Source organism: Scyliorhinus canicula, chromosome 13, assembly GCF_902713615.1.
Source record: "Scyliorhinus canicula chromosome 13, sScyCan1.1, whole genome shotgun sequence".
NCBI classification, from domain to species: Eukaryota; Metazoa; Chordata; class Chondrichthyes; order Carcharhiniformes; family Scyliorhinidae; genus Scyliorhinus; species Scyliorhinus canicula.
The window spans coordinates 4794593-4803662 of NC_052158.1; the positions used below are offsets into that span (position 1 = coordinate 4794593).

General features: G+C 53.7%; 1 protein-coding gene across 1 annotated transcript in view; it reads right to left on the reverse strand.

Annotated features, from left to right (window-relative positions):
- LOC119975844 (zinc-binding protein A33-like) overlaps window positions 1-9070 on the reverse strand; it is a 413200-nt gene that overhangs the window by 255215 nt on the left and 148915 nt on the right. The window lies entirely within an intron of this gene.

The window sequence follows — 9070 nt, forward strand, 5'->3', positions numbered from 1 at the left end:
TGTGGTACGCCACTCGTAACTGAACTCCATTCTGAACATTTCCCATCAACTACCACTCTCTGTCTTCTTTCAACTAGCCAATTTCTGATCCACATCTCTAAATCACCCTCAATCCCCAGCCTCCGTATTTTCTGCAATAGCCGACCATGGGGAACCTTATCAAACGCTTTACTGAAATCCATATACACCACATCAACTGCTCTACCCTCGTCTACCTGTTCAGTCACCTTCTCAAAGAACTCGATAAGGTTTATGAGGCATGACCTACCCTTCACAAAACCATGCTGACTATCCCTAATCATATTATTCCTATCTAGATGATTATAAATCGTATCTTTTATAATCCTCTCCAAGACTTTACCCACCACAGACGTTAGGCTCACCGGCCTATAGTTACCGGGGTTATCTCTACTCCCCTTCTTGAACAAAGGGACCACATTTGCTATCCTCCAGTCCTCTGGCACTATTCCTGTAGCCAATGATGACCTAAAAATCAAAGCCAAAGGCTCAGCAATCTCTTCCCTGGCTTCCCAGAGAATCCTAGGATAAATCCCATCAGGCCCCGGGGACTTATCTATTTTCACCTTGTCCAGAATTGCCAACACTTCTTCCCTACGCACCTCAATGCCATCTATTCTAATAGCCTGGGTCTCAGCATTCTCCTCCACAATATTATCTTTTTCTTGAGTGAATACTGACGAAAAGTATTCATTTAGTATCTCGCTTATCTCCTCAGCCTCCACACACAACTTCCCACCACTGTCCTTGACTGGCCCTACTCTTACCCTATTCATTCTTTTATTCCTGACATAACTATAGAAAGCTTTTGGGTTTTCCTTGATCCTACCTGCCAAAGACTTCTCATGTCCCCTCCTTGCTCGTCTCAACTCTCTCTTTAGGTCCTTCCTCGCTTCCTTGTAACTATCAAGCGCCCCAACTGAAACTTCACGCCTCATCTTCACATAGGCCTCCTTCTTCCTCTTAACAAGAGATTCCACTTCTTTGGTAAACCACGGTTCCCTAGCTCGACCCCTTCCTCCCTGCCTGACTGGTACGTACTTATCAAGAACATGCAATAGCTGTTCCTTGAACAAGCTCCACATATCCAGTGTGCCCAACCTTTGCAGCCTACTTCTCCAACCTACACATCCTAAGTCATGTCTAATGGCATCATAGGGCCTCACGGTAGCATGGTGGTTAGCATCAATGCTTCACAGCTCCAGGGTCCCAGGTTCGATTCCCGGCTGGGTCACTGTCTGTGTGGAGTCTGCACGTCCTCCCCGTGTGTGCGTGGGTTTCCTCCGGGTGCTCCGGTTTCCTCCCACAGTCCAATGATGTGCGGGTTAGGTGGATTGGCCATGCTAAATTGCCCGTAGTGTAAGGTTAATGGGGGGATTGTTGGGTTACGGGTATACGGGTTACGTGGGTTTAAGTAGGGTGATCATTGCTCGGCACAACATTGAGGGCCGAAGGGCCTGTTCTGTGCTGTAATGTTCTATAAATTGCCCTTCCCCCAGCTATAACTCTTGCCCTGCGGGGTATACTTATCCCTTTCCATCACTAACGTAAAGGTCACCGAATTGTGGTCACTGTTTCCAAAGTGCTCACCTACCTCCAGATCTAACACCTGGCCTGGTTCATTACCCAAAACCAAATCCAATGTGGCCTTGCCTCTTGTTGGCCTGCCAACATATTGTGTCAGGAAACCCTCCTGCACACATTGTACAAAGAACGACCCATCTAATGTACTCGAACTATATCTTTTCCAGTCAATATTTGGAAAGTTAAAGTCTCCCATAACAACTACCCTGTTACTTTCGCTCTTTTCCAGAATCAACTTCGCCATCCTTTCCTCTACATCCCTAGAACTATTAGGTGGCCTATAGAAAACTCCCAACAGGGTGACCTCTCCTTTCCTGTTTCTAACCTCAGCCCATACTACCTCGGAAGAAGAGTCCCCATCTAGCATCCTTTCCGCCACCGTAATACTGTCCTTGACTAGCAGCGCCACACCTCCCCCTCTTTTGCCCCCTTCTCTGTTCTTACAGAAACATCTAAATCCTGGAACCTGCAACAACCATTCCTGTCCCTGCTCTACCCATGTCTCCGAAATCGCCACAACATCGAGATCCCAGGTACCAACCCATGCTGCAAGCTCACCCACCTTATTCCGGATGCTCCTGGCGTTGAAGTAGACACACTTCAAACCAGCGTCCTGCTTGCCGGTGCCCTCTTTCGAACTTTTAACCCTATCCCTGACCTCACTACTCTCAACATCCTGTACACTGGGACTACAATTTAGGTTCCCATCCCCCTGCTGAATTAGTTTAAACCCCCCCCCCGAAGAGCACTAGCAAATCTCCCCCCCAGGATATTGGTACCCCTCTGGTTCAGGTGAAGACCATCCTGTTTGTAGAGGTCCCACCTACCCCAGAATGAGCCCCAATTATCCAGGAAACCAAAACCCTCCCTCCTGCACCATCCCTGTAGCCACGTGTTCAACTCCTCTCTCTCCTTATTTCTCACTTCACTAGCACGTGGCACGGGTAACAACCCAGAGATAACAACTCTGTTTGTTCTAGCTCTCAGCTTCCACCCTAGCTCCCTGAATTTCTGTCTAAAATCCCCATCTCTCTTCCTACCTATGTCGTTGGTACCTATGTGGACCACGACTTGGGGCTGTTCCCCCTCCCCCTTAAGGATCCCAAAAACACGATCAGAGACATCACGAACCCTGGCACCTGGGAGGCAACACACCAACCGTGAGTCTCTTTCGTTCCCACAGAACCTCCTGTCTGTTCCTCTAACTATGGAGTCCCCAATGACAAGTGCTCCGTTCTTCTTCTCCCTTCCCTTCTGAGCAACAGGGACAGACTCTGTGCCAGAGACCTGTGCCCTATTTCTTACTCCTGGTAAGTCGTCCCCCGCAACATTATCCAAAACGGTATACTTGTTATAGAGGGGAACGACCACAGGGGATCCCTGCACTGCCTGCCGGTTCCCTCTCCCTCCCCTGACGGTAACCCAACTACCTTCTTCTTTTACCTGAGGTGTGACTACCTCCCTATAACTCCTCTCAATAACCTCCTCCGCCTCCCGAATTATCCAAAGTTCATCCAGCTCCAGCTCCAGGTCCCTAACGCGGCTCTCGAGGAGCTGGAGTTGGGTGCACTTCCCGCAGATGTAGTCAGAAGGGACACTAGAGGTGACCCTTTCCTCCCACATTCTGCAGGAGGAACATTCAACTGCCCTAGCCTCCATTCCCACTGAACTAACTTCCCAACTATTGAAAAATAAAAATAAAAAACTTGTTAGTTTAGCAATCCAACGGACAGAACTTTTTTTTTGGTTAGAGGAGGAGGATGGGTGGGAGACACTATGTAAGTAGTGTTTCGGGTAAAGCTGTCACTCGAGAACAGCCCCTTCACAAACCACCTTCAACTTACGCTGACCGCACTGCACGTATGCAAATCTCCCCGGAACAGCCAATCAGAAGCTCTGCTCTGCTGCCCCCTGCTGGACCTCTCTGGCATTAACCCTTTCTTCTCTGGCATTAACCCTTTCCTCTCTGTCACTCGAGAACAGCCCCTTCACAAACCACCTTCAACTTACGCTGACCGCACTGCACGTATGCAAATCTCCCCGGAACAGCCAATCAGAAGCTCTGCTCTGCTGCCCCCTGCTGGATGCTTGACTTCCGTCGAACTCCTCGGGTCACTGATGCAGGTGCACCTTCAACTTACGCTGACCGCACTGCACGTATGCAAATCTCCCCGGAACAGCTAATCAGAAGCTCTGCTCTGCTGCCCCCTGCTGGACCTCTCTGGCATTAACCCTTTCTTCTCTGGCATTAACCCTTTCCTCTCTGGCATGAACCCTTTCCTGTCTAGCATTAACCCTTTCCTCTCTGGCATTAACCCTTTCCTCTCCGGCATTAACCCTTTACTCTCCGGCATTAACCCTGTCCTCTCTGGCATTAACGCTTTCCTCTCTGGCATTAACCCTTTCCTCTCTGGCATTAACCCTTTCCTCTCTGGCATTAACCCTTTCCTCTCTGGCATTAAGCCTTTCCCTTTGGGTTTCAATGACTGGATCAGAAGAATCAAACTGGGTTGGATGAGAAACTTGCCGGGGCTCCTGTGTGTGTGTGTGTGATTCTGGATATACAATGCCAGGGCAGATTCTGTCTTCACCAGCCCACAGTTTAAAAATACTGATGTCCTTTTCCTTGTTTTTCACTGAGTGTCATTAATCAATCCTAATCCTGACTGGAACAGATTCTCTGAGGAAAGGAGAGACTCCCCATATCCAATTGTGGAATCAAAGCCCAGTCTTTTCCCAAAACTTTGTCAAAGAGCCCCCCAGGCTGGAAACGTTAGCTCCCTTCTCTCCCCACAGATACTCTCAGTCCTGCTGAGATTGACCAGCATTTTCTGTTTTTGTTTCAGATTCCAGCCTCCGCAGTCATTTGCTTTTTTCCCCAGTCTGATAAATACTTTGAAACCTTTCCCCTGTAGCCCCTTCGGTGCTGAACAGGAGCTCGCAGCTTCCAATTGACTGCTGACAAACTCTCTCCCAAATTGGAAGTGAAACCGGTTTGAATCAGGAAATACTGTGTGGACAAGGATTCCAAACAGCGGCACACGGAATAACCGAGGAACTCCACTTGTTCCATTTGTCTGGATCTGTTTACAGATCTGGGAATACTGGATTGTGGAGATAACTTCTGCCCCTCCGGAATCTCCCAGTGCTAAAAAAACACAGGATCAACATTAAATCCATAGGGAGAGGGGAGACAGACAGAGTAGGAATTTTCCTTATTATTCTGAGAGTACAAGAGTGAGAAGATGGTGTTGAACTTGTAAAAGATGCTCCATCAGCCTCAGCTGGAGTATTGTGAAGTTCTGGGTGACGCTCTGTAGGAAAGATGTGAAAGCATTGGAGAGATCCCAGAAAAGATTCACAAGAATGGTTCCAGGGATGAGGAATTTCAGAGATGAAGATAGATTGGAGGAGCTGGGTCTGTTTTCCTTGGAGAACAGAAGGCTGAGAGGGGATTTGATCAAGATATTCAAAATCTGGACAGAGTATTTCGGGAGAAGCTTCCTCCTCGTGACAGGATTGAGAATGAGAGGGCAAAGATTTAAAGAAGCAAAAACAATCCGAGAAAAATCATCCAGGCCGTGTGTGGTTCGGGTCAGGAATATCTGAGAGTGTGGTGGAGGCAGATTCAATCGAAGCTTTCTGTGATTTGAAAAGGAGGTGCAGAGAATGGCACTGGGGGAATTGCTGGCTCAGCAGGCTAGTACAGGCACGATGGGCTGAAAGGCCTCCTTCTGCATTGTAAACATGCTGCGATTCTGTGAAATGTTATTTATCTGCAATCAAGGGCAGCACGGTGGCCTAGTGGTTAGCACAACCGCCTCACGGCGCTGAGGTCCCAGGTTCGATCCCGGCTCTGGGTCACTGTCCGTGTGGAGTTTGCACATTCTCCCCGTGTCTGCGTGGGTTTCACCCCCACAACCCAAAAATGTGCAGAGCAGGTGGATTGGCCACGCTAAATTGCCCCTTAATTGGAAAAAATAATTGGGTAATCTAAATTTAAAAAAAAAAAAATTATCTGCAATCTATTTCTGTTCCTCTTTTCCCCGCCCCTTCCTGGCCGTGGTTTATAACACTGCTGCTGGAATCAGAAAATTAAACATAAATTATTTCACTGAACACCAAGCATCATTTTACTGAGGACACAGAACAAGGTGACCAGTCCTTCGAGATGGAAGCTGATCTTTCCTGTGCTGTTTGCCATGATCTGTATAAAGATCCTGGGCGGGATTCTCCGTCCCTCCACACCCGTGTTCTGCTGCAGCCAAGCTGGCAGGAGCACTGGGTGCCAGGGTGGCAGTGCAAGGATGCCAGAGTGCCAGGGGGGCACAGCCAAGGGTCAGGGGCCGAGGGGGGCCAGGCCCATGAAATGAGGGTGGAGGGGGGGTTTGAAGGGTGGGGGTGTGCAGGGCAGGTAAGTAGGGGCCTGCGGGAGATTGGGAGGGTGATGGTGGGGGTCCTGGAAGGGAGAGGTTACTGTAAGGGGGCTTGGGGAGGCCTGGTGAAGGGGTCTCCAGGGTCCCTATAGCGGGATGTCCTCACTTAAGGGGTTTGTGGGGGTGACATTCACCATGGGATGTGGTGGACCCAGAAGCTCACTTAGAGATCGGCGCACCCTTTCAAAATGGCGGTGCGATCTCTGAGTTCAGCTCCCCAGTGCGAAAACAAATTCTAAAGGCGCGATCCTCTGGCCACGCTGCCAGAAAAGCAGCTCGCCGCGTCACAGCTTGGCTGGTGAAAGCCGGGAGACCCCGCTCCCGGGATTTATCCAACTCGCAACGCCTAGTGAGATTCAACCCAGTCTCGCGAGATGTTGCAAAGGGAATGCCACCCACAATGGGCGGGGTCACTTTTTAGCAAGTCTGCATAAAATCTGCAACATGGAAGCACAGTGGTTAGCACTGTTGCTTCACAGCACCAGGGTCCCAGGTTCGATTCCCAGCTTGGGTCACTGTCTGTGCGGAGTCTGCACTTTCTCCCTGTGTCTGCGTGGGTTTCCTCTGGGTGCTCCGGTTTCCTCCCACAAGTCCCGAAAGATGTGCTGTTAGGTGAGGGTGATGCTGAGGGTGAGGGTCATGGCGTGTGGCTGAGGGTGAGGGTGGTGTGGGCCTGAGAGTGAGGTTGAGGGTGAGGGTGGTGTGAGGGTGAGGGTGGGGGTGAGGGTGGTGTGGGGCTGAGGGTGAGGGTGGCGTAGGGCTGAGGGTGAGGGTGGTGTGGGGCTGAGGGTGAGGGTTGGGGTGAGGGTGAGGGTGAGGGTGGGGGTGGTGTTGTGGGGGCTGAGGGTGAGGGTGGTGTGGGGCTGAGGGTGAGGGTGGTGTGGGCCTGAGGGTGAGGTTGAGGGTGAGGGTGGTGTGAGGGTGAGGGTGGGGGTGAGGGTGGTGTGGGGCTGAGGGTGAGGGTGGCGTAGGGCTGAGGGTGAGGGTGGTGTGGGGCTGAGGGTGAGGGTTGGGGTGAGGGTGAGGGTGAGGGTGGGGGTGGTGTTGTGGGGGCTGAGGGTGAGGGTGGTGTGGGGCTGAGGGTGAGGGTTGGGGTGAGGGTGAGGGTGAGGGTGGGGGTGGTGTTGTGGGGGCTGAGGGTGAGGGTGGTGTGGGGCTGAGGGTGAGGGTGGTGTGGGCCTGAGGGTGAGGGCCATGGCGAGGGGCCAAGCGTGAGGTTGGGGGTGAGGGTGGTGTGGGGGTGAGGGTGAGGGTGACGTGGGGCTGAGGGTGAGGGTGGTGTGGGGCTGAGGGTGAGGGTTGTGTGGGGCTGAGGGTGAGGGTGGTGTGGGGCTGAGGGTGAGGGTGGTATGGGGCTGAGGGTGAGGGTGGTGTCGGGCTGAGGGTGAGGGTGGGGGTGAGGGTGGTGTGGGGTTGAGGGTGAAGGTGGTGTGGGGCTGAGGGTAAGGGTGGTGTGGGGCTGAGGGTGAGGGTGGTGTGGGGCTGAGGGTGAGGGTGGTGTGTGGCTGAGGGTGAGGGTGGTGTGGGCTTGAGGGTGAGGGCCATGGCGAGGGGCCAAGCGTGAGGTTGGGGGTGAGGGTGGTGTGGGGGTGAGGGTGAGGGTGACGTGGGGCTGAGGGTGAGGGTGGTGTGGGGCTGAGGGTGAGGGTGGTGTGGGGCTGAGGGTGAGGGTGGTGTGGGGCTGAGGGTGAGGGTGGTGTGGGGCTGAGGGTGAGTGTGGTGTGGGGCTGAGGGTGAGGGTTGGGGTGAGGCTGAGGGTGAGGGTGGGGGGCGGTGTTGTGGGGGCTGAGGGTGACGGTGGTTTGGGGCTGAGGGTGAGGGTGGTGTGGGGCTGAGGGTAAGGGTGGGGGTGAGGGTGGTGTGGGGCTGAGGGTGAGGGTGAGGGTGGTGTGGGGCTGAGGGTGAGGGTGAGGGTGGTGTGGGGCTGAGGGTGAGGGTGGTGTGGGGCTGAGGGTGAGGGTGGTGTGGGGGTGAGGGTGAGGGTTGGGGGTGGTGTTGGGGGTGGGGGTTGGTTTGACACACGTGTCATGGGGAACCGTAACTCAGGGTCTCACCTCCTTGCCCATGGCCGCCCTCCACCCCGGCAACCTCCCATTCTCCAGGCCGCCGACCACGTTCAGGACACTCTGCTCTGTCACAGTGAGAGTCCGCCGGTCCGGCGGTCCTCCTCCAGTTATCTCCCACTCCCGGCGGTTCTGAGCGGGCTTTTCCTGGCGGGGGGGGGGTTAACAGAAAACGACAGTGTTAGACAGTCCGACGCATGCAGCCCAGGGGGTGGGTACCTGGTGGCTTCAGTCGCTCGGGCACCCGGCCATGGCGGCCGGTATGGGTGCCGGCATGTGGTTCAGGGTAGGGTGGGGGGTTCGCCTGCTCTCCGGGTTGGAGGGGGGGTGGGTGCCAGGGGCACAGCGCTGCCTACTCACCCTGGCCGCCCTGAGGAGGTCGGACAGTTTCTTCCGGCACTGCTGACTGGGCCGGATGGTGTTGCTCACGGCGCTAACCGCATCTGCCACCTGCGCCCAGGCACGCTGAACGGCGGCGGCTGGCAGCCTCCTTCCCGGGCCGGGGTACAGGGTCGCAGGCCTCTCCTCCACCACATCCAGCAGGGTCTCCAGCTCGGTGTCTCCGGGGTTCTGCTCTCCTCGATGCCGTCTTGTTGGCTGGGATGGTGTGTGTGGGGAGTGAAGTGTATCTGTGTAGCTGCAGCTTGTCAGCCTCCTGAGTGTCAATCTCAGACCTGGCCAATCCAGCACCGTTTCTCATTGGAATCGATTGTGTTCCACGTGGCGCCGGTGCTAACCCCTCAACAGTAGCCGAATCGGTCCAGGTGTGGCGCCAGCTTTGCTGTTGTGAAACTCGATGAATCCTGCGCCGGCGCCAACACTTAGCCTCACGAACAGAGAATCCCGCCGCATATTTCTGTACATTTAAGGGATATTAACGTTGTTGGTTCGGCCAGCATTATTGGGGAATGGTGCATTTAAAGGGACAGGTCAGGAGGAGCTGGACAATATGTTTCAGTTTGTGTTTCC